The sequence below is a fragment of the Zonotrichia leucophrys genome, chromosome 5 (genome assembly GCF_028769735.1).
Source record: "Zonotrichia leucophrys gambelii isolate GWCS_2022_RI chromosome 5, RI_Zleu_2.0, whole genome shotgun sequence".
NCBI classification, from domain to species: domain Eukaryota; kingdom Metazoa; phylum Chordata; class Aves; order Passeriformes; family Passerellidae; genus Zonotrichia; species Zonotrichia leucophrys.
Genome location: NC_088175.1, coordinates 2375924 through 2399512, shown reverse-complemented (window position 1 = coordinate 2399512; position 23589 = coordinate 2375924). Strand labels below are relative to the sequence as shown.

Below are 23589 nucleotides of genomic sequence, written 5' to 3'. Positions count from 1 at the left end.
AGATAGAACACCCTTATTACACTTTAGAATATAAAGCATCATCAGTCTCCTATGCCCAGCAACACAGATGGAAGAGCAAACCAAGAAAACTGAAATAAGTTTCTTTTGCTCTCTTCTACGAGGTCAAAGTGCTGTGAAGGAAAAGCTGCTTTGGCTGCTCCTTTCTCCAGCCAAGCAAATCCAGTGGTACCTTTCAGTTTTCACTCCCTTCATGATGTACTGTGCTGCTGCAAAATATTAGGTCACCATCTATTCATTATGGGCACACCTGGAACACATAATAGTTAAAAACAAGCCACTACAAGTTTCCATCAGATTTAACTGAAAGCAAGCACACTTATGGCTGCATTGTCTAAACATTGTCCAAAACAGAGGAGGAAAAAGTAAAAGAAAGCACCATGAGGCCCAAGGTGCAAAGGTAGCCCTTTTGCTGCTGTTAATGAGCACAGGCTGGATATCCTATCAGCTACTCAGGTGTGGCTCAGATGTTGTAAAAGGGTTTTATTATTACAAGGAGTGTCAAGGTAAAGTGTGAGAGGAGGAGAGAGAGTGAGGCGTGCAAAGAAAACACGTGTGCAGGGCTGTGTGTGAGGTTTTGTATGCAGCAATGTGCTAAGAAATCCAGCATTAAATAAAATGCAGGGACACCAGAGTAGCTTGGTGCATGCTGTGGTAACATAAGTATTAGTGAATGTTCTTCAAGTAATCCAGGGTAATACAGTGCACATTTCTCCTAAATGTTATCAGCTGAGGAAGGAGAGTAATTCAGATAACATAATCAGTTTATACATAAACATTTTCCTTGCAAAGAACTTTTATCCTTGAGCATTTCTACTCTTAGTTTGCATTCAAAATTGTATGAATTTACTCCAAATTTGTTACAAAATTTAATACATTATGTTATTATTATTTGGTGGAAATTAATTTCCACATTAAAAACCACAGCAATGTTGGGTAGTTAATTAGCTGAAAATTCACTATGGCTCTGAAAAAAAAAATCAGAAATCCATTATAGGTAGTATTATGCAAGACATTACAGTAATCTGAAATTTTAACACAGTAAGGAAACTGCTAACAAAAACCATCTGTAAAATACACAGCTTAGAAATCTACACAGAGCAATACTGAATTCAGTGCAAATTTTTTGTAAAAGTGAAAAAAGAGAAAATGGAAAGACGTTAGCAATGCAATTGCCAAGGAACCATATTAATTGTCAGCTCATCAAACAGATCTAGCAAGAAATCACTATGCCAATTTGTGCTCAAGAAATATTCTAAGTCTGAAAATGTTCCCAGCTCATTATTGACTTGAAGGGCCTGATTTTTCTATGCCCACCCTGAGATACTGGCCCCAATGACACAAAGCAAAATTATCAGTCATATCTGATAGATCTTACCACAATTTAGGAGGAAAAAAACTCTGAAACACCAAAAGAAATGCATCTCATAGGTTATTGAGGCACCAAAGTGAATAACTGAGTGGTCCCAGAGCCTGGCTGCTGTCACTGGAGACAGAAGAGGAGCTGGAAGGAGCATCAGTGCCAAATGCTAATTCAGATTTTAGGTGATTCAGAGAGGAGCTTTTCTAACCCAAGCATTCCAGTTACAGTCATGAAATCTGCATAGCAGAGTATTCTTCAACCTCCTCAAACTGTTGAACACACTTTGGTGGAAAATCTGAACTTACTAACACATTACAAATGTTTAGGCTTTATTACTGCAATGAAAACAAACCCACCTTTTTATGCATTTATAATGAAACAAGATCAGAGCTAAGGAGTGGGAAATTCACAAGCAACTCTGAATTAATTTAGAGCTACACTATAGATGCCTTAACATACAGCTCCCTTGCTCCTTAGAGAAGTTAGTTCAAATGTCCACCAAAATTGTAAGCAAAGGTCACAATAAAAATGTGGTGCTTCTGGATTTCATTTAAGGTAGCCCCCAGCAATCTCCCTCCCTGATTAGATGTGCAGCTACTACAGCAAAGCAAAAGGGGAAACTTGAGTCATGCAGTAGCACTGGGCTGGCCTTTACTGTGAGCATTGTGGGCACGATTATCAGCAGGAAGCGGTTGTAAAAACAGGCTGTTGTTTTCAAACTCCTTTTCAGAGCTGGAACAGTCCAGGAGAACATACAACAACAGCTGAAAACAGCAGATAATACTTAATATGTATTCAAAAATTATACAATCGTAAGACAAATGTTTTCTTTGAGGCTGGAAGAAAACAATGATCATTTTACATATGGAGACTGCTACCCACATGGAAAAGCTCCTGAAGGGATGGAAAGCTACTGGTACTGTGGATATACCCATGCAAATAACAGGGCACAAGGGGACTTCAGTTACAAATGTGCCCAAGTTAAAAAAAAGTAAGTGGAAAAGAAAAAGCATTAACAGTTTCAACTGGTTTTCCTTTGCTATTAAGTCTTTAAGCAAGTTTCACCAAGGTATGCAACTGTCTGTCCATCACTAGAAATGTCTAAATCAAGATAAGTCTAAAGGCATTATATAAAAAAATTAAATTGAAGGGAATCCTTTGGCCAACATGATGCAAAAGGTCAGACTGAGTGGCCAAAATGTTCCTTTTCTGCCTTTATAATGTGGATAATATGAGAACTCCATGATTCACAGCAAGAATGATCTCATTCTCAGCACCAGAGGAAACAAAAGTTCATGAAGAAATGAACAGTAACGGAAACCTAAAACCCAAAATACCAAAACAAGCATGCATTTGTACTTCAGAGAGACCTACATTTTCCATATTCCAGCAATCCTAAAGTACTTGTGCAGCAAAATCCCCTTGATTTTCAATAATAACATTGAGCAGGAGGCAAATCTGCCATTTGCAGGAATAAATTGTGCAAGATGCTGTTAAAATAACAACTATCACTTATAGTACAGTTGTTACCCCTCCCAAAGAAATCTTTAAAAAATTAAAATCTTTAGTGTCTGACAATCTACAATAATCAGGAAATCTTGAGATTATTTCATGCTACTGTTCCAAAGTTCTTCCACTGAGTAGCATGCTTGATCTGGGAGACACAGGCCAGTATTAAGAATCAGGGAGAAGGAAAAGGGCCTAGTATTTATTTTAGTTATTTAATTTTTGTAAGTTACCCTTGGACTATTTTTTACTTATTTTTACAAGCTTACTACAAAAGCAGCTATATCATGGAAGGAGGACTGGTGTCAAGGAACTGTGACTGCAAACCACTCAGGAGAAATCTGACATCCATGAAAGTCTTAATGACTGTAATGAAGTGTCACCTTTATTCAGCTTAAGCGAAAATGCTTTCTGTTTCTCACAAAAACTAAAAGCAGATCAATGGATCATTGACATATAAAATATTTAAATATAATCTTACTTTTTGTACTCAACAGCAGCAACTCAGCTGGTTGCAAATAAAAAAGCAAAGCCTAATAAGAAACATGTCTGAAAAGCAAAAAAGAAAATAAAAGAATTTTATAACAAAATTTTCTCAAGTTCTTAACAAAAAGAAATATTTGCAATTTCAGTGTCAGGGTTCTGGATAAACCACATAACAAATGGGAACTTCCCAGAAGCACTTTCTTTAACAAACACATGGAGGAAAGACAAAAGGGAGGCTGAACACAAAAGTGGGGTGATACTAGGGTGAAAATCTGTGACAGCATTTGCCTGGCCCAGAACTCAGTTTCCAGCCTTTCAGATCAACACCCAGTTCCCAGCCTCCCCCTTCCATAATTTCATACACCATATGATTTCTGATTGACTTATCATGATTATACCTCTGCTGCTTTACAAACTTTCACCATTTTAATTAGCCATTAATTGAGACTGACAATGCTAATTGTTTAAAGTAAACATTTCTCTTTCCAACGACACCGAACTAAAACAATTAGAAAATAATACCCAAACTCAATTCTTTTGTAGAAAACTCATTTCTGAAAACTCTTATGAAAGTTTTGCCTCAAGGCTGAATTCCCACAGAGCCAGCTTCCAAAATTTCTTCAGTCTCCAATTTTGCCTCTGCAAAGAAGTCCACACAGCACAGGCTGCACTTGAGTACACAAATAAAAACAGCACTTAACAAATGAAACTGCTAAGCACAAATGCTGTTTTTATAAAAAGCAATCTTTATTTATGTGTAGATTAATGCACGATAAAAAAAGAACTGCATTTTGGTCTGAGGGCTTTTTTTCTTCTTTGCACACAGCTCTATGGCAGCCGTGCTTCATAAAAGTGTATTGCTCTAAATTCTGCACTCTAAAATCCCCAATTTGAAAACAAAAACTCCTTCCCCATGTCTACCAGGATGTTTGTGCAGCAGTTCTCTCGCAGCACGTGCAGCCTCAGCGCCTTCAGAGCCACGGCAAAGTCAGCAGCAGGGATTCAGCATCTGCCAGCACCGGGCACACCAAAGGCATCTGGGGCTGCATTCAGCCTGCCTGGCCCTGTGCCATTGACTGCAGGGTGACAAGGGGGCTTTTCTGGCTCACCTGAGACCTGAAGAGCTTTGACACCAGTTCTGCCCCACACCTGCCCCTCCAGCAGCTGCAGACAGGAGGGATCCAAGCCTGGGAGCTACATCAGCCTCAGACTCCAACACACGTACAGCTCACTCTTTCCTAAATTAATGCTGCAGCTTTTTTTTCCTCAATAATTGTCTTCAGAGTCATTGCCATTTAGAGGAACATGTTCCAAAGCATCCAGGCTGGCTGAATATGTAGGGAGCATTCAGCACTTCTGAAAATGCTGCCCTTGGAGAACGTGGGGCTAAGCGGGGCTCCCAGCGTTGCTGACTTCAAGTAAAAAACATGCTTTGTGGGGTACTGCCAAGTATTTACACAGTCATATGTAAATTTTTAATAGTCACATATAAACTTACAGCACAGTGCAACACAACAGAAAAAAAAGTAAAAAAATATATTTCTTGTCTCATAATGCTTGTACAGTCAATTTGCAATTATACAGGATATCAAAGGGATAAAATATGCAAAGAATATCCATACTAAGCCCCTGAAAGATAATCTAGTTAGTATATTTGCTTAGGGCAAAGAAAATTTAGGCATAGAATGAAAATGTAAATATTAATTTAAAACTTCTGAGAGACATGAGGTTAATCTTCAACTTGAATGATGTGGCCATGTATAAATAACAGTTGGCTATATTCAAACAACAAAAAGTCTCCAAACAAGAAAGAGAGACCCCATCCCCTGAACAGTAAACTGAACAAGCACTGGCAAGGGAAAACAAGAGAGGTTGCTAGGAGAAGCAAGGTTTAAGGAAGAACTTGAAAGAGCAGGGCTGGCAGATGAGAATGGGAGAGAGGCAGCAGGAAAGGAGCAAAGCTCAAACTGCAAGGGGAAAAATAAACCAGAAGAAATTGTAAAATCACTGCAGAAAACAAAGCAGGTATGAAAGTGCATAGTCCAAAAATCTGCACAGTGACAATTTGATAATAAAGTGGAATTTTACAAAGGAGCTGGGAAGGAGGACATTGATAGTAAAGATTCAAGTAAAGTAAAGGAGTTCAGTTCTCTCTTTTCTGTGTGTACAAAGTCTATAAAGGTTATGACTCTTGTACCAACAGTGAAAGAAAAGTTCCAAAGAAGTCAGAGGTGCAGACTCAGAAGAACTATTCTGAGATGGCTCTCAAGAATTCAGCACAGCAGCAGTGCACACATTTGGAAACAGGGAGCAGCTGCCTGAGAGAAGCAGCAGAGGAAAATCACTGCCTGCTCAGAGGTGGCAGAGGAAAACCAGCAGAGTCATCAGCCTGACACTCTGCTTTTTCAGAAAACTCCAAATGCAAGAGTCTGGAAATATGTAAAAATATGAAAAAATAAAAAAAAAAATCTGCTGTAACTAGCTTGATTGCAGCTCATTACCACCCCCTCCCCATGGCTGCTATTTGTGCAGCAACCTGGCAAAGCAGCCAAAGGAACTGTCTGAAATTAAGTCTTGTCTTTTTGCCTGTTTTCAGCTGGATTAACTCCCCAGCTCACATGTAACTGCATCAACACCTGGGCTGATAGAGGGCAGGGGATGGACTGAGGGAGGGCTGAGAAAGCAAGACCAAAGCAAGATATCTTCTTTCTGAGGCTGTGCCAGCTCACAGGGGCTTAACACATTCTCCAAAACTGGAGCCTGAGACAATCCCTCCGTCACCCATCCCACCTGCTCAAATTTCTCTTTAAAGTTTGCACAGTTTTTCCCAGCTTGCTCCAAAACACAAAGACCTACCTTATCTGAAAGAGAAGCCTTAAAACAAGTAAGGAGGAAAAACAAGTAAGCAGTTCCTGCAGAGTAACTGCTTTATAGAAACCCAAAATGTTATAAACTGATAAAACCTCCCCTGTTTTAAGTACAAACACAGTTCCTGTGTCAGAGCTGTCACAGTACCACTCTGGTTTTACCCTAGTAAGCATTCACCTATACTTCTTAAAAAAGCAGCATTACAGAGCTCAATTCAGAGTAAAATCAAATTCCATGGACACAGAATGTTTTACATTTCCCACGCCAGAAGCCAAGTGTTACATCTTAGTTTTCATACCCACACTGAGGCAAATGTACTGGTATTAAGTGCTCCTGGGTGAATTATCTCAGCAGACCTTGGTGGGATGGGAGCATGGCAGCTGTTGTCCCTGCACTGGGACACACACACAAACTCAGATGCTGCTTTTCTGCCAGGATCAGTGGATTTGATTTATCCAGGCATAGGCATGATCTAGTATCATACACATAAAACACTGTCACTTATTTAGGAAAAAAAAATTCTGACACTAGAGACTTTGTTTTAAGAGAAAATACAGCTTCAAAGGGAATTAATTGCATCCTTGCCCTTCCAAGGCTGCTGGCTCTTTAATGGCCTTTGGTGGGAAGTACAACAATGGGATGTGTTAAATTTCCCACTCCCAAAGGCCTTCAGAGAACCATCTCTGCATCTATCACACAACACAATGACAAACCCTTCTCCATCAGGTGCCCACAGGCACACACCTGCAGAAACCTTTCATTACCTGAGCTGCACCAAAGGAGCCCTTGTGTTCTGGAAGTGGGCACTACAGGAATACCCTTCCCCCTCATGGTGCATTCCTGCTGATCAGGAAACCTCACCTGGCAGGTGGAAGAGCTCTGTGCATTCTTACCCTCCCTCACACCCACAGCCCTCCCCTGGGAAATGTCAGTGTCATGGCAAGCATGGCTGGCTCTCTCTTGGGGCACGGGTGGAGCAATGCTTCCTCAGATGCTGCCAAACTATTAATTACTATTCTTGCAGTAATCAAAGTTTGATTAGAGGCATTACAGTAACTCACAGCAACTTCCCCAATCACCTGTGTTCCTTACAGAACTTGAACTCAGCATGGAGATGGAAACAGCTCTCAGGACAAGCTCACCAGCAGGGCTTGGAAGTCAGGACAACACCCCACTCTTACAGAGGCTGAACTCCTCCAAGCAGCCTGGTTTAGGGATTATCAATAAAATGAATACAAACAGATGAAGCTGAACTGATGCACTGCATTGGTGGGTTGAAAATTCCTCAGCCCACGCTTTCACCTTAAGAAATGCCTACACTAAACCTAAAAAAAGATTCCTGCGTGCTCACTGTAGCAGAAAACCACGTAAGTCACAGCAGCACTGAGGTTTGCTGAATTTGGTTTGTATTTCAGAGCTGCCTTATGGTTCATAAATAGCAGCATATCCCAAATGAGTTACTAACAAAGCATTTCACCAAATTATATAATAATGCATCTTATCCTTTAGAGTACCACTGGAGGAGTGTTCAGGGGAGGTTTTTTGGGAAACAGGAGAGGAGAAAACTCAAATTACCTCCAGGATATCTTGGGATGTGATAACAGACAGAAGCACTGAGTTAGCACTCAGTGTGAAGTTACCAACCTATGGACAAGATGCAATACACAAACACATCTTCACTTCTACTTCCAGCAATGCACAAGTGAGACATTGCCTTTAGCTGTCACAGGGTAAGAAGATACTTTCACTGATACTTTCTGTTCAGCCCAACTGAGCAAAGCTCAGTAAGAACTACAAAAAACCTAAAAAGAAATGTAACAGCTTTTCTAACTTTCAAAATACCAAATACCAATTTAAAATACCTTTCAGGGCTAGGCAAAAGCAATGCATCATACTTTGAAATGAATACAATTCTCAACATGACACATTCTCTTCAAGGATCTAATATAGTGGATTTTAAAGTTAAAACAAATTTATGTCTCAAAAGCTTCTCTCTAGAACAAGATTCAATTTGGTCCTTGAACCAGCATAATAGAGCAGGTGGAGGGAGTTGTTTGCATATCTGAGATTTTAAAGGCAGCTAACTTTTCAGAGAGTTAAATTACAAGAATAAATCTTTGAGGTGATCTATTAAGCAGGGAAAATACAGTCACAGGCATTTGATACACTTTGTATTTTATCTACACAAAAGGATGGGAAACAAATGCTTCCCTTTGGGAATCTATCTTTCCCAAGAAATTGAAAGGCACAACCCAGAGGGACTCTTGGCTGTGCCTCAGGACTCTGGATTTCTGTTTCCATTTTTGCCACTGCCCGACAAAAAACATTCCATCCTTTATAATGTTTTTGTAATGAAGATAACAGCTTCCCCTTCCTTGGTAAAATGCTCTGAAATATCCTGATTATCTATCTACTATAATAGTCTGCTATTTTGACTCTGGGGTTCCCAAGTCTCCCCAGAAGGTCACAGAAACAAGCTTTCAAATGTATTTCAGCTATAATACCCCAGCAGGCGACTAACTTTATGGGCAACAATTCTTTTTCAGACCAGCTCTCTGCCTTTGAAAGACCCATGCTGCAGCCTTTCTATGCAAATCAACAAAGAAATCTGTCCCCCTGTGCAAAACATGCAAAAGGGTTTAACTGAGAGGCGTCCTGAACTTCTTACAATAAAGAGATGCAAGAGATATCACAGATTCAGTCACTCCTTTCAAGTATGACAGTCCTAATTTTCATGCTTCTATTATCCAACACATATAGCTAATAACTTTAATAACTTTAAAATCCTTTATTCAGTTTAATATTTAATTTGATTTTGCATCTATTTGCTTTAAAATCACTTTGTAAGCAAATGTATCAATTTTTCAATTTTCAGTGTTAAAAAAAGAGATAAAGTGAGTGTCAACTCCTTTGTTATTGGTTACACATCTTTAAGAAGGAATCAGTAAGGATAAAGGAAAACTCTTTATTGGGGCAAGGTGTGTGGGGAGAACGGAAGGTAGGAAGGGGACAGAATACCCACACTGATATCCTACTGAAAACTTGGGTACTCACTAAGCAATCTGGTACAATTCACTTGTCAAAGATACTGGAATTCTGTTGGCATTACTGTCAATATTTCCCTCACTTAGGCAGGAACTCTCAAAGCATCTCGAGACAATGTTGCACAGCATCAGTTAGTGAATATACTGAAGTTAATTTACTTGCAAATGGTATTTCCCATATTCTTAAAAGTTAACAACATTCATTAAATAGCTTTAATCAAGCTGGAAAATAAGGTGTTTTCCTGAAGTGTCATTTTAAACTTTTATCCTTTTATTATCTTCTTTTGAACGCTGCAGCAATGGCAAGCACTTATCTCACGTCTCTCTTACAGCACAGAGACTGCTCTGTCATTATCAGTTTTTAAGAAGCTGTAAACTTATCTCAGTGGCTGGAATTCCTCATGAGAGAAAGCAAAAAAAAAGTCAGTAATGATGTACATATCATCTGCCTCTGGGAAAATAAAAACTGCCAGTGATATGCTGGGAAAGATCTCCTTAGACGCCTTTCAGGGCGTCTTGCAGCAGCTTTATTGTAACCCAGCAGTGTGATTTCAAATAACATTATCCAGCAGGCTGATGGCAAGCTCCTAAAATACTGCTCTGCTCTGAACAACTGAGAATGCTATTGTGAGTCTCATGTTTACAGCTGCTCGCTGATTGTGTCATATTTGCAAAGCTTTCAAAAAAAACAAAGATAACTTTTTCCTCACTAGTGAGATTTATAAATTCAGCTTAGAATTTAGCTAACAAGCTCAGTGCAGAATTTGCTCCTGTTGGAAAATTTAGCTAAAAATTCCAATGTATTTAGACAACATACTTGGAAAAGTATAGTCTAGCATCTTAGAAGAATTAAATACAAAGCAATATGTACAACAGGGCTCCTACATAATGGGAGGCAGCAGTAAGAGGTATAGACGCACACAGGACACAAAAGTATCTACATCTTGATGAACAAGACATTTTGCTTCCCTTCTATGCCTCAGTTTCTCCAACCAGAAGATGAGAATATTGACCCTCTCCATAGAACACTATAAATTCTACACCTCTACCAACAGGACCCTCAGCTGGGAGGAGGCAAACTGGAATTACAGTCCTACTGCCACAACTGTTTATGCATTAGGTCAAGAGAATAAGGTATAATTAATACATTTGTAAAAAAAGAAACACACAGGAGTAACCTTAAAGAAAGAAGCTGAACTAGCTATACCCACCCCCTCTCTAAGTCTGGCCATTCACCTACAAAGATTCCACTTGTTTGCCTTTCTCCTGGCCTCACAATTCCCCTGTTTCAGATTGCACAGCAGCAACAGCTTCAAAAGGAGAATGGGCAGTGTTCAGCCCTGACTCCCCTCTCAGCTTTTAACTCCCATTACAGATGTGAATCTGGGGTTTGTGCAAGCCAGGTTTTAGTCACCAGTACTTTAAAAAAACCTGAAATTCTATCAATGAGGCCCTGCTGTGTTTCCCATCAGAAGACAGATAGCTCCAGACTCTGAGCAAAGAGAAATTCTCCATGGAGAGCACCAGCCAAAAAACCTGCTCTGTGCAGAGACACAGCTCAGCTGCACCCCTGTGCCAAGTGTCACCTACCCATCAGTGCTACATGGTCCCAACCAACAGCAGCTCAGGGACACTGAGCTGGTTTGGTTGGGGCCATGCAATGGAACTGCAATGGAACTGCTCAGACACCATGGCCTGGCTTGCTGGCCTGGGCAAGCATTGAATTGGCTGCACTGCCAGGTTTGAAGGGCTGTGGTTAATAGTACAAAGTGCAATTAGCAGAGAGCTGCTGCAGGCATCCCCTGGGGACAATGGTGTCCAGGGACACCAGCAGGGAGACAGGGAGGGACCCCAGGCAGGGATGCAGAGGGCACAGAGCTGGGAGAGTCCTGCAGCACAGGGGGGGCTGCACTCAGAGGGACTGTCGGGCCTCTCACTGGTCAGAGTGACCCCAAGAAAAGTTATAAAGTCTCTTTTCCCAGCCCAGCGCTTGAAGAAAGAGTCAGAGCTCTTCATTACTTGATCTCAAGGTTGTTTATTGTATCTTATCTATAAAATTCTTTCTCCTGTCCTGCTGAGGTTCGCTCAGCAAGACAGTCCAGGCACTCTGCCTGCCCCAGGGCAGTGTTATGTCTTTATACTAAAAACCACGTGTACAATGTTTACAATTACTTTCCAATACCTATCACCTATGTTAGACAGTGAGCTGCTACTCTAAACCAATCTAAAACTGCCAGCATCACCCAGAAGATGGAGGCCAAGAAGGAGGAGAAAGGCTGGACATATCCAGATCCCTCCATCTTGCCCCCTGAATCCCCATTCTAAAAACCCCAACATCTACTTTTCCACCTTGTGATAAATTCACTATCATTCTACTTAATTTGTCGTGGTTTGCAGATCTTCATCTAAGGTTGGTAACTCTCTCCACGGGTCATAATCAAAACCACAGGGGCATCTTGGGCTCTGTGCCAGGGTCTCTGAGCCCCCTGGCAGGGTCTGGGTGCTCAGCACAGCCAGAGGGATGTCCTGGCTCCTGACAAGGGACCTTACAGCCTGAGGAACTGGGCTGACAGGAGCTGCATCTGTATTCAAACTTCCTAAAAAGCCTCACATGCAAGGACACAGTAACCCTTTGCTACAGCACTGAGCAGGGGAAGAGGAGCTGGCACAAAGGAGTTGCACGTCCCACAGAAAGGCTGAGCAGCAGCCAGCACTGGGCTCTTGCACTGAGAAAGGCCAAACAGGCACTGAGTTGTGTTAGCAAAAGTGCAGCCAGCAGCCCAGGGAAGTGGATATTCTTCTCTATTGACTACCAGTGAGGCTGCACCTGGAGAGCCTTGGTCAGATCTGGGCTCTCCAGTAGAACATCGGAGTGACACTGACATGGTTTTGGGGCTGGAACGTGATTTACAAGGAAAAGCTGAGAGAGCCTGGCTTGGCAGCCTGGCTTTAGGGGACACCTAACACTGTCTGCCTAATGAGAGGACACCAAGGAGACAAATTCTTCTCAGAAGCAAACTGTAGCAAGAAAAAAATCTGTTTACATATCTGGAAATAAAACCCTTTGGCAGGATGGTAGTAAAGCCCAGAGAGAACATGACATGTCCATTGCTAAAGACAATCAACATTCAACCAGAGCAGGCTTCAGGAACCTACTGAGGATGTAAGCAGGGAATGGAGAAATTAATTCCACAGGCCCCTTCTAATCTAAATTATTCCACAATCCTGCATAGGGCAAAGGCTTTTCTACATACTTCATCACCTTCAGATACATTACCTATACAAACATTTCCCTGTATCACACCTCTGCCTGCTGGAGTGGAAAATACACTGTATTGTCTTTCATCCTACCCTAGAGCCTGTCAGTAGGCAGGACAGTTGTAATGAAACACTTTTGTCAAGCTACATTTTGAAGCTTTTTTTTTTTTGATGCTGCCCTCACGTTGTGGATACTGCCTCTCAGGCAATGTCCTCTGCTCCTGATGGTGCTCCCAAATTCTCCAGCTGAAACAGGAGGAAAAGTGACCAATTCACAGCTCTGCTGGGAGGGCTGCCAACATTATCAGCAGAAATCAAGGACTGGGAGCATTCTCTTGTTTCACCATTGAATGACTGTGAGAAACAGCTGAGACACTGAAGCCACCCATTCAAAGTATGAGGAATGAGAACTGCAGCAGAACTCAACACTTGAGTTGTTTTCCTCTGTCACAGGGAGAGTTTGGAGTCAAGGTGAATTATGATAAATATTAAACTGGACATTGACAAAAAATATTTTTCCACTGAAAAATATTAATAATCTCAATATGCACTGGAAATAATTATTGGCAATGAACTGGGTCCTCCAGATGTGACAAGAATGCAGTGATCTGGGAGTCCCTCAGAGACAGCAGCACAGACGCACTCCAGCTGGTGCATCCTCTAGAAGACTGATCCTTTAAGGACCATAAGTTTTCAAATGGAAAAGAAAATTCAGCTTAGATTTTGCAGAACTTAAAAGCACTCACATGGGAAAACCAAACTTTGATCTCCAGATAAATACAAATTGAATGTTCTCTGATCCCAGGTACCAAGTGAGAGGCAGCAGCTGCAACCTCCCAATGTCTCTTTAAAAGAAGAGTTCCTCAGTAATGACTGAAAATTATTTTGCATTTCTTTCCTCATTTCCCTGGAGATCAAGGATGCTCCACTGGTGATTTCAATGGCAAATTTCAAAAGAAACAATCTCAATTTGGACAGCCCAGCTCTTTTGTCCAAAAGCAAGAAAAGCATCTATAATCTCAGAGCCTTCGGAGATGGACAGGCAGAAAAGCATTACATTGGAAACCATGGATTCATTAAGGAAAGAAAAAAAGTGTATTTTTAATGCAAGTGAACTAGAATGATGCAAAATCCTTGCAAAGCAAGGGCACAGTGGTGCTTTCTCAGAAGCAAGCAGGTTCAGGTAACCTCTCAAATTTTCTGCAGTCTAATTTGAAACACCAGCTCCTTGTTTGCCCTAGAGTTGTGCCACACATTACAGCCCCTGAAATGAAAAACCAACTTTGTTTTCCCTCGGAAGCTGCAAGGCCACTACAGGCACAACAAAAAGTTGAAAAGACCAATTGCAGAAGGCAAAATACTGTAAAACCTAAAAGATAAGGTGAGAATTTCTCCTGACAATAAGACAGAGGCAATGTTTGGAGTTCTGGTTTTTATGTAATAAGGACTTTTCCATTTCAGTTAGTACGTCATATTGCTGAATATGCATTTACACTGCACAGTCTTCTCTCCATATTAAAAATATTATAGCCCAGTAGAAGTTACATGCTATTTTTTGTCCACACTAAAAGGCTTCTTTTTTCAGAATGTATATCTCTCCCTCTTTCAAAATTTGCTCTCCATTATGATATATGACAATATAAAATATATTGTCCACCGGTCCTCCTTGCATATCAACACAAAAGGAATCTGAAGAGCACTCAGATTTCTACTCCCTGCCTAGGCATAAGCTGAGACTTTATATTTGGGAACCAAGCTGCTCTTTCATTGAAGAAACAGCAATATATCTCCATTTAAAAAATACTGATTAGCAAATCTCATAGCACTTTACTAACACATGCAGCCAAAACATCACTAAGACTACTGTGTTTCTCCCAAACTGGAAGGATGTTGAAAACTTAAATGATTCACTTACAGCTGATGTAAAGATGAGAGCTTTGCAATTTATGTTTTATTGTCAAATGTTTAAAGGATTAAATCTAAATAAAATACACAATACACAAGCTTCAGAGCACACGTTATCTTTAACATCTTATTTCCAATTAGCAAGTCAAAATAAAGAAGACATGGGGAACATCTGGCTTCAAAAGAAAAGCTCTGGAAGAAATCAAGATTTTGGTTCTTTTGGGCCTCATTTAAGGCTGCTATTTTCCCAGACTCTTGAAACTGGATGAGATGGAAAGATTATTCTCTCTCTCAAAGAGGGGAAAATAGCAGACATAGCACCATGTGATTGAGTATTACATCATTCATACTCACAACAATACTGAGCCAGTCTGGCAGCTGAACTGAAAAGACATTTTCTTTGCCTTCGAGGAAGGACACGGGCTCGCCGTAAAGGCAGAGGAGCAGGGGAAAGTTAGAAAAGGCTGAGCTCCCCGTTGCACTTGGCATGAGCTACAAAATGCTAAAAATGTTTCATTGAGAAGCAATTCCAGCGTGAGGTTTAAGAAAATTACATCATGCAAACAAAATCCTAGTGACAAACATCTGAAGGAAAGAAGGCAGCTCTTGAGAAGGACCTTTACCCATTTTTAAAAGGCTTATAGTTTACTAGGATGTGAGAAATCATTATCAAGACCACTTTCAAGATATAAGGCCGGGTCAGGTGTGAAAATGAATCCTGTTTTTACAAAACAAATTTGACAGGTAATATTGTTTCTCTGATATACCTTCACTTTGTTCTTACGACATCAAAAACTGCCAAGACAGAAAAAGCTGCATAAGACTTAAGAACAGGATGAAAGTGGACACAATTTGAGAAAACCTCAAGCTAAAATATTTGCAGATAGCAAGCAGAGAAGGGCTGATAGGTCTCAACGCATTGGCTTTTGTTCACCCTATTTTGTATTACTGATCTTAATTAATCTAATAAAATGAATCTGTGTTCTGAGGCAGCCTTCTTACTGCATTAAAATTCAAATACACAATCTCGTATTTTAATGAAAGAAAGCGTTTAATTCTCTAATTGACTTTTAAAGTATTAAAATGCATCAAATATTAGTGATGGCTACAACCAGGAATATTTTTCAGTGACCGAATCAAAAACATCAACCATAATTGATCACATTTGTTATCACGATTTAGCATCAGGTAATGCTTTTTTTCCTTTTTTTTCCTTTTTTTTCCTTAAGAGGAGCATGGCCATGCAGGGAAGGAAGGGGAAGAGTCTCCTCCTCATTCCACACCATATCCAGCACATCCTCTGACAAAAGCAAGAATGTGCTGCACAATGACAGGCTGTACCCCACTGTTTTTATTCAGCTGGTGTTAGCAACATATTAGCTCCCATCAGGTCAAAACACCACCCAGTTATAATTCTGCTTTTGCTGACATAAGCCCCAAAATTCAGATGCAGAGATAAACCGTATTAAGCAGAGAGCCAACTTAATTATTTCCTCTTTTAAACAAGCTTTAAGAAGATTGTTAAATATTTATTTTCACAAGCATGCAAGGATCGCTGAAGGTCAAAGACATCAGAGGTGTGATCCCTTCCTTATCATCCCTCCTTTGTATTTGTTTCCCTGGAAGGAGGCCTCTCTGCCATCACACTTCCCTCCCCTCATCCATCACCCAGAACTCATCCTCACGTTGTTCCTGTGCTATTCCCCCTGCCTTTGCCACCACCTTTCAGCTTCACCCCCTCAGGGCTGCCAGTGAGGGCTGCCCCTTCTAGTTCTACCCAGAATTACTGATGCCTTTGTATCTCTCCTTCTCCCTGCTTCTGGTTCTCTCCTTGTTTCACCTTTACCATGAGAATGTCTCATCAGTTCAGACACCCCAGACTGGAAGCTAATTACTAAGAGGACAGATCATGTAATTCATTTCATTCATTATTATTTTTATTCATGCAATAACAGAGCAGTATTGCACACATTAAAAATCTGGCTCAGATGTTTTTGCTATATTTATGAGTTACACAAGGCCTGACGTGGTGATGGAGCACAGGGTTGCCAAACACTTCTCCTACCCACACATCAAGTAATTCAAGCACACAGTCACAAAGGCTGCAGTGAACCTATCCCAGAATCCTGTCCCTTCATTTCAAAAGGCAATAGTGATTCTTATTTGTCCCAACACAGGAAGGTATGATTGGCAAAGGACCTCCAGAATTAAAACAATCTAAGTGCAGCAGCTCTACTGACTGTAAACCCCAAGGTTTTCAGCAGTCACAGAACATCCTGAGTTCAACAGGACCCACAAGAATCATCAAAGTCCAACTCCTGGCCCTGCACAAGACACCTCAAGAATCACACCATACGTCCAAGAGCACTGTCCAAGCATTTCTTGAGTTCTGTCAGGCTTTGTGCTGTGATCACTTCCCTGGGGAGCTGTTCCAGTGCCCAGTCACTCTCTAGGTGAAGATCCTGATATCCAACCTAAACCTCCCCTTCAGGCCATTCCCTTGGCTCCTGTCAGTGTCACCACAGAAAGGACATCAGTGTCTGCCCCTCCTGCTCCCCCACGAGGCAGTTTTAGGCTGCAATGAGGTCTCCCCTCAGCCTCCTCTTTTCCAGGCTGAACAACCCCAAGACCTCAGCTGTCCCTCGTGTGGCCTCCCCTCACCATCCTCGTGGCCCTCCTTTGGACACTCTCACAACTTCATGTCTTTTTTATATTGTGGTGCCCAAAACTGCACCCAGGACTGCATGCGAGGCCACTCCAGTGCTGTGCTTTGAGAAAAATCTGCCCAGAGAGAGGCTTGAAACACTCTGCTCTGCAAAGCAATAAAGTATTTCTGCAGACAGATTTCAAAAGAGTATTATTTTGACCTCTACTGTTCAAAATTTCCCTTAAATGAGGAAAACAAAGCCATCAACACCAGCCAAAACCTGTAATCTTGATAGGCCATCTTGTGACCCTGTCACCCTCTCCATGTCTGCAGATGGTTTGTTTAATAATGCTGCATTATGGAAAAGCTGACAATTTGAGCCACCTGCTGTGTACCAACATCCTGAAAGGAAAAAAGTTGGTCACCCCTCTACACAAAAGCTGGTGAGAATTTCATCAGTGAATTTAATGGAGCATGATCAGGTCTCCCCTTGGCAGGACCAAAGGTCAAGCTCTATTTTATCCAGAGTTAGTAACAAGTGAACAGAAAAGCAAATTTTCAGAGTGTGCAGTTCTTAAACAAAACACTAGCCTGAGCACACACATATGCGTGCAAAATTGCAGTCCTCCTGCTTCTTTTGGATGATATATTTAGAAATCCTATTAGCTGGAGAGATCAACATTCTTATCTGAATTTCCAGGATGCTGTAACATGCAAAATTAGAGCAGCTCTCTTAAGTGGGTCAATTATCACTACTGCACTTACAGCAGCTTTCCCCCTCCCTCCCTGCAGCATCCATGATGGGCATTTAGCACAAGGATTTAAACAGTCAGATGTTGAGTTGACACAAACCACAATGTAAAGTTCCCTTCCCCTTTTATATTTTCAGCATCTCAAAGGAACAAAGGAAATCACCCAAGTACAGAATCTCCACATTAAAATTGCAGGCTCCCAGCAGAAAGCTGCGATGATTCCAGAGCAGGGCACCCTGCAGGATAATTCCAGTCAGCAATCACACTCACTGTTCTCCTGCCACATCTGACTCAGGTTTATGCCTTTCCCCTCCAAGGGATGAGAGGAGAACCTGAGGGCCTCTAATCATGTCCCCAGCCCTGTCCCCCAGGGTGCAGAGCCACACAACCAGTTTGAAAAGCTTCAGGTTATTATCTCCTCAAGAAGGAATTCTCTTTAAAATTAAAAACACTGCAAAGCACCAGACACAAGTGGAGCAATTCAAGCACCCAGCACCACTTCAGATGCTACAAAGGCATCCAGAGGAAACACAGGCTCTTCTGCAACACAGCTGGAGGCCAGGTGAGATATCAGAGGCTCCCTCTGCCCCACTGCTGCCCTCCCATGAGCAGCCCTGGCAGTAAGGGGATGCAGCAGGGTAGAGGACAGAGCCACACAGTGGAATATATGATGTCAATGAGCACATGGAAAGGAAAATTTTACTTTCCCAGCAACTGGAAACACAAAACATGTGATTCTCTCAGCACCACACCTGCTGTATACATCCTTCTTTACAGGGAAAAAAATGTGTGAGGCAGCACTGCAAGTGAAAGATGGTATGATTCTCCTTCCTTCCATGGAAAAGCAGACTGGATATTCAGGCTTCAGGTCATGAGCCCTGCTGTTGAAATTCAGCAGATCCAGCCCCGGCTGGAGGAAAGGGTGATGGGGAGAAATTAAGGTGCAGAAATTAAATTTCTATTGCTGTCCTTGGCTGCCCTCTTCCCTACATCTCCAGCATTTTCTCGTGTGGTACTAAATGGCAATGATCTCAAAAGCCAAGCATTACCAAACACCTAACTCTTTGGAAATCTATGCAAATGACATGGGGCAACAACAGACACACCCTATTTAAGGCAGCAATTTTTTGTTAATAGATGAAGCTCTTCCAGCCAAAATCCATCTGCTCAAAAACACAGCAATTTTAAGACTTCATTTTGAAATTAAGTGAACAAGGGTTTTGCAAGCCTTCAAGTTCAAGCAAATGCTTCATTAGGAAACATTTCTTCACCAAGAATGTGGTCAAACACTGGAACAAGTTTCCTAGAGAGGTGGTCAAAGCCCCCAGGCTGTCAGTGCTTAAGAAGCACCTGGAAAATGCCCTTAACAACATGGTATAACTTTTGGTCAGCCCTGAACTGGACAAGCAGTTGGACTGGATAATCATTGTAGGTCAGTTCCAATTGAAAATATTTTATTCAACTTACTACAAAGATCTTGGCATCTCTTTCCACACAGTGAAATTAAGTAATTTGCCTCAGTAAATATTATATGTATTTTAACCATGCAATTTTAAAATCCATGTCCTTGTCACACTCCACACTTGAACAAAACACATTTTCAATGCAAGACCAGTTAAGAAAAAAAAAAAGTAAAAGGTCAGTTACTAAAAAGAAAGTCCTTAACCAGAGAGAAATAGAAACTGGTTTTATTAACCTCCCTAACCACAGCTTTAAAATTTTCTTGATTAAAGCCTAATTTCAAAAGTTAACTTTTTAATCAGGAACACTAAGGCCTGCTGGCTCCAGGAAGTTTTAGTGGAGGTCAAAAGATTGCTGGAGATATAATTTTTCATTTCTAATAAAAAAGGAAGTCTTGCCCTTTTCCTTGCAAAGACAGACCTTGAAGTGTTAGCAGAGAAACAAAGATTGAATCCATCAAAGGTTCTCATGGCGAGGCTGTACAAAGCTCCCCCAGACCACATGGAGCTGACAGAGCAGCTAAAGCTTGCAGGGAATTAGCTGAACTCTTCTTGCAAAGACCAACATGGCAGAAAAGCCCAGGAGCTGCTGCCTGAGCAAGGATTGAAGAGACCAGTTCCTCATTCCATCACAGATTTTCTGGGTAACTCTGAATGTGTCACTTAGCCTCAGTTCTGCACCTGGAAATGAAGATAAATACTCGCAACTTCCCTTTCTGTGACATGAAAATAAACACATTAAAGCAGGAGACTTTCAAATAGCTTGGCAATAAAGTACAAGTACTGCAGACAGATAGGAAATAACAAAGTGCTGCCCCATTCAGCTGCCCAGCTTTTTCCCAAACCCTTCTTGCCTGCTGGGATCCGGCAATGCCTTCGTGATCTTCCCTCAAACAAAAGGGAGGTTTCACAGGGCACAGGAAGCCAGGGAGGAAAAGCTCCTTGTGCTTTCCCACCCAGCTCAAGTTTACATCTCAAAGGCTTGTAGGCACCAAAGGTTCTCCTGAAAGCCTTCTGCTCCCCACACCCAAAGTGAAGAGGTTATTTTTCTTATACATTTCTCAGAAATGTTCTTTTGCAAACAACTCAGGAGAGAGGCCTCACTTGGCTGCCTTGGTCTGACCCTGGGAGGATCCCACCTCGGTTCTCTGACAAAAAAAACCTACCAAAAACCCCCTGAATAATTCAACCTCAGTCTCAGAGGCTGCCTAGCCCAGAGCCCCCACCATTGAGACTGATCAGCTTTACTGGAGGGAGAAAAACCTGCCCTGAATTTACCTTTATTATATTTACACAAGATAGCTAGTGAGGGAAATTTGCAGGGACTCTTCTCATGTGGAAAAGGTTTTATTTACTAGGCTCTGACAAGACAGGATTTGGTTTACAACTAAAGGTGCATTTTTCAGCGAGCTTCAAAGGAAAAGAATAAATAAATAGTATAAAAAGGTGTATATGTGTGTGGGATAAAAGACATTTTCCATGTAAAATGCTGCTATAAAAGACCCCAGGTGGTAGCACTGGAAAACATTACACAAAGGAGTGGACAGTTGTGCAGTTTTTCTAACTGCAGTGTACAGCCACAGGATCACAAACAGAATGAAATGTTCCTTGATTAAAACAAACTGATATCCCACCTGGAAAACCCTGGCCAGGCTGTGATTGTTGCTGAGTGCGGCTGGGGCAGGCACAGGTGACAGCTGAGCCCACAGGTCACTCAGACACTGCCCGGCTCTTCCCAAATTCCCTCTCTCGGGAACGGCAGGACCAGCCAAAGTCCCTTTGTTTCCATTCTGACATGAACAGGGGTGGAAAAGCTGCTCAAAACATCAGAAAAACAGAGAGAAACAACTCTGGGCTGTTGCTATTCCAAGAAACAAATTAAAAGGCAGAGCCTGAGGTGCCCAGAGCGCTGGCAGTGCCAAAGTCAGACGTCACTGGAAAGGCTCAGCATCACTCAGTCCTGGGAAAGGGACAACAGCTTCCATCACACCTGAGGGTCTAAAAACTACTGGCTCCTTCAGATGGACTTTTTTGCATTATATCTTCACTTCTGACACTGATAATATAAAAACATTGACACATTTTATAAAGAGAATAATAAACTGAAGCTTTTATAGGCAACTCATCAGAAGGATGAAACACCTCCCAGATCCAGCTAATAGTTAGCAAGCTGTTTTCCCTGGAAAACATTAACACTGACAAGCAATAAAGGAAGGCAAATGAAAAGCTATGGGGGTATGTGTCACATAACCTAATAAAAACCATAAACTGATGCAAAATCAATTCACATCTCAAATAATACATGCAAAACTTTGCAAAGGATTACAAATAAAAGCTGCTCTTCAGATCAATAAATTTTTATTTTCTCCTTAAGTTGTGGAACTATTTTTTCAGATCAAAAAAATTTGAGTTACCAGAATATTTTGCATTTTTGCATTAATTAAATAACGCATAAGAACCAAGGAGAACATAATGTTTTCCTGTTTCAGGCTGAGGTTTATTCAGGCATAATTCAGACTGCACTAGCAGACTTGGCCAAAGTATTCTTCACATTTTCACAGAGGCTGGCTGGCGACATGTACATTATGAAAAAAAGAAGACTAAGCAGATAACCATGTCAGATAAATACATTCCACTCCCTCAAAGTGAACTTGCAGACACAATTACATTCTCTTTTCCCTCTCCAAATGCTTCCCACTCCTTTGGTTCTGCCACAAGAACACAACATTTCTTGTCACTTCAGACCCTTACTACATCTCCCCGTACCTCCCCAGGCATTTTTGCTCCTTCTACCACACAACTTTTTCAGAAACTTGATGTCTTCTACTGCTAACACTGTTCTGTTCCCAGGTAACATCTCCTGCCTCCACAACTCCCAGGTCACTTGGATAACTCATGTGGGCCACCCAAAATTAGTGAGCTGTCCCTCAGTTCTGAGGCTGCTGCTGCCCTTTGCTACTTTTTCCATGTCACCTCTTTCCTCTAAAATACTTCACCAATCTTCAGTTTTTAACTTCCTTTTCTAAATTTCTCTCCCATTTCTTTGTTAGAGTTCTAAAATGAACACAATGCCAATTAACATTTTAAACTCAGAAATGGGGCTGAGCAGGGTATTTAAATGTAGAACTGTTAAAAACACTGCAATTCCCCTTTGTACAGAATTATTCAGTGTACTGCTCCCTTTTCCAAACCCTCCTCGTCACCTTCTCCAGAACAACAAAAGCAATGCCAAGTTTACTACCCTGAATATGGATTTTAATTCTTGTTAAATCTTTTGTCCCATGGCCATCCTCCCTACACCTGCTCTTGGCCCCTGTGCTCCAGAGGCCCTGGGAGCACCCCTGCCTCCTGTGGTCCAGGTCTGTAGAGCCAGATTTAAGCTGGGAACAATTATAACAAGCTGATTATCATCATAATTAATCTACAGAGCCTTGAACATATTCAAATTTCAAAGGTCAGCAATTTGCACCCACAGCCCTCAGGTTTTCAAGTTTCTTCTGAAAGGAAAAGATACCAAAAAAGGAATTTGTATTTCAGTGTTGAGAGTCCATAATTTATTTTTTAAATTATGGACTTTGTTTTTTAAACTACACTGGATTTTAAATAGTAATACAAAACAAAACAAACCAAATAAACAAAACCATAGCAGAACACAGGCAGAAGCTGAATGAACTCCCTCTCCCAAAGTGCCAAAGGTTAAACTCTTAATATCAACGACAAAATGAGGTTTATCTAATGGATTAAAAAAAAAAAAACAAAACCCTAAAATATTGAGCTTTATGGACAGGCACAACAACCTTTCCATTCCCAGGCAGCACAGTAACTGTGCAAATGAGGGTGGAGTATTATTGATAGAGAAAGACAGAACTCATCTTTGCAGTTTTATTCATATTTTACTCCTAGTATTTTATGTGAAGTGTCACACAGGACATTATCTCCATTTAACAAAGAAAGCTGGGAAATTCACTTAGGGATTTATTAAGTGTCAACCAGATCAGTACATCTTGCACATAAGTGAGATACATGCTGGAATACTTTGGAGAAGGTTAAAAAAGAAGTAAATTATTTTTGCTTTATTTGTTTGCTACGTTAGCTGCACTTGCTGCACAGATGGCTGAACACTGCAGTGCACCTACCTGCCTTTTACAGCCCTCACTTCTTCAAATGCTTTTTATCCCTATCAGTGGGGAAAAATGGATTTGGAAATTACAGCTGAGCTATCAAACAGAAGTATCAAATAACAACTGTAAAAAAATTACTTTGAACATGACATGAGCATAAA

General features: G+C 41.1%; 1 protein-coding gene across 1 annotated transcript in view; it reads right to left on the bottom strand.

The window, feature by feature from the left end:
- Positions 1-23589, bottom strand: part of BRF1 (BRF1 RNA polymerase III transcription initiation factor subunit) — a 172781-nt gene that overhangs the window by 105245 nt on the left and 43947 nt on the right. The window lies entirely within an intron of this gene.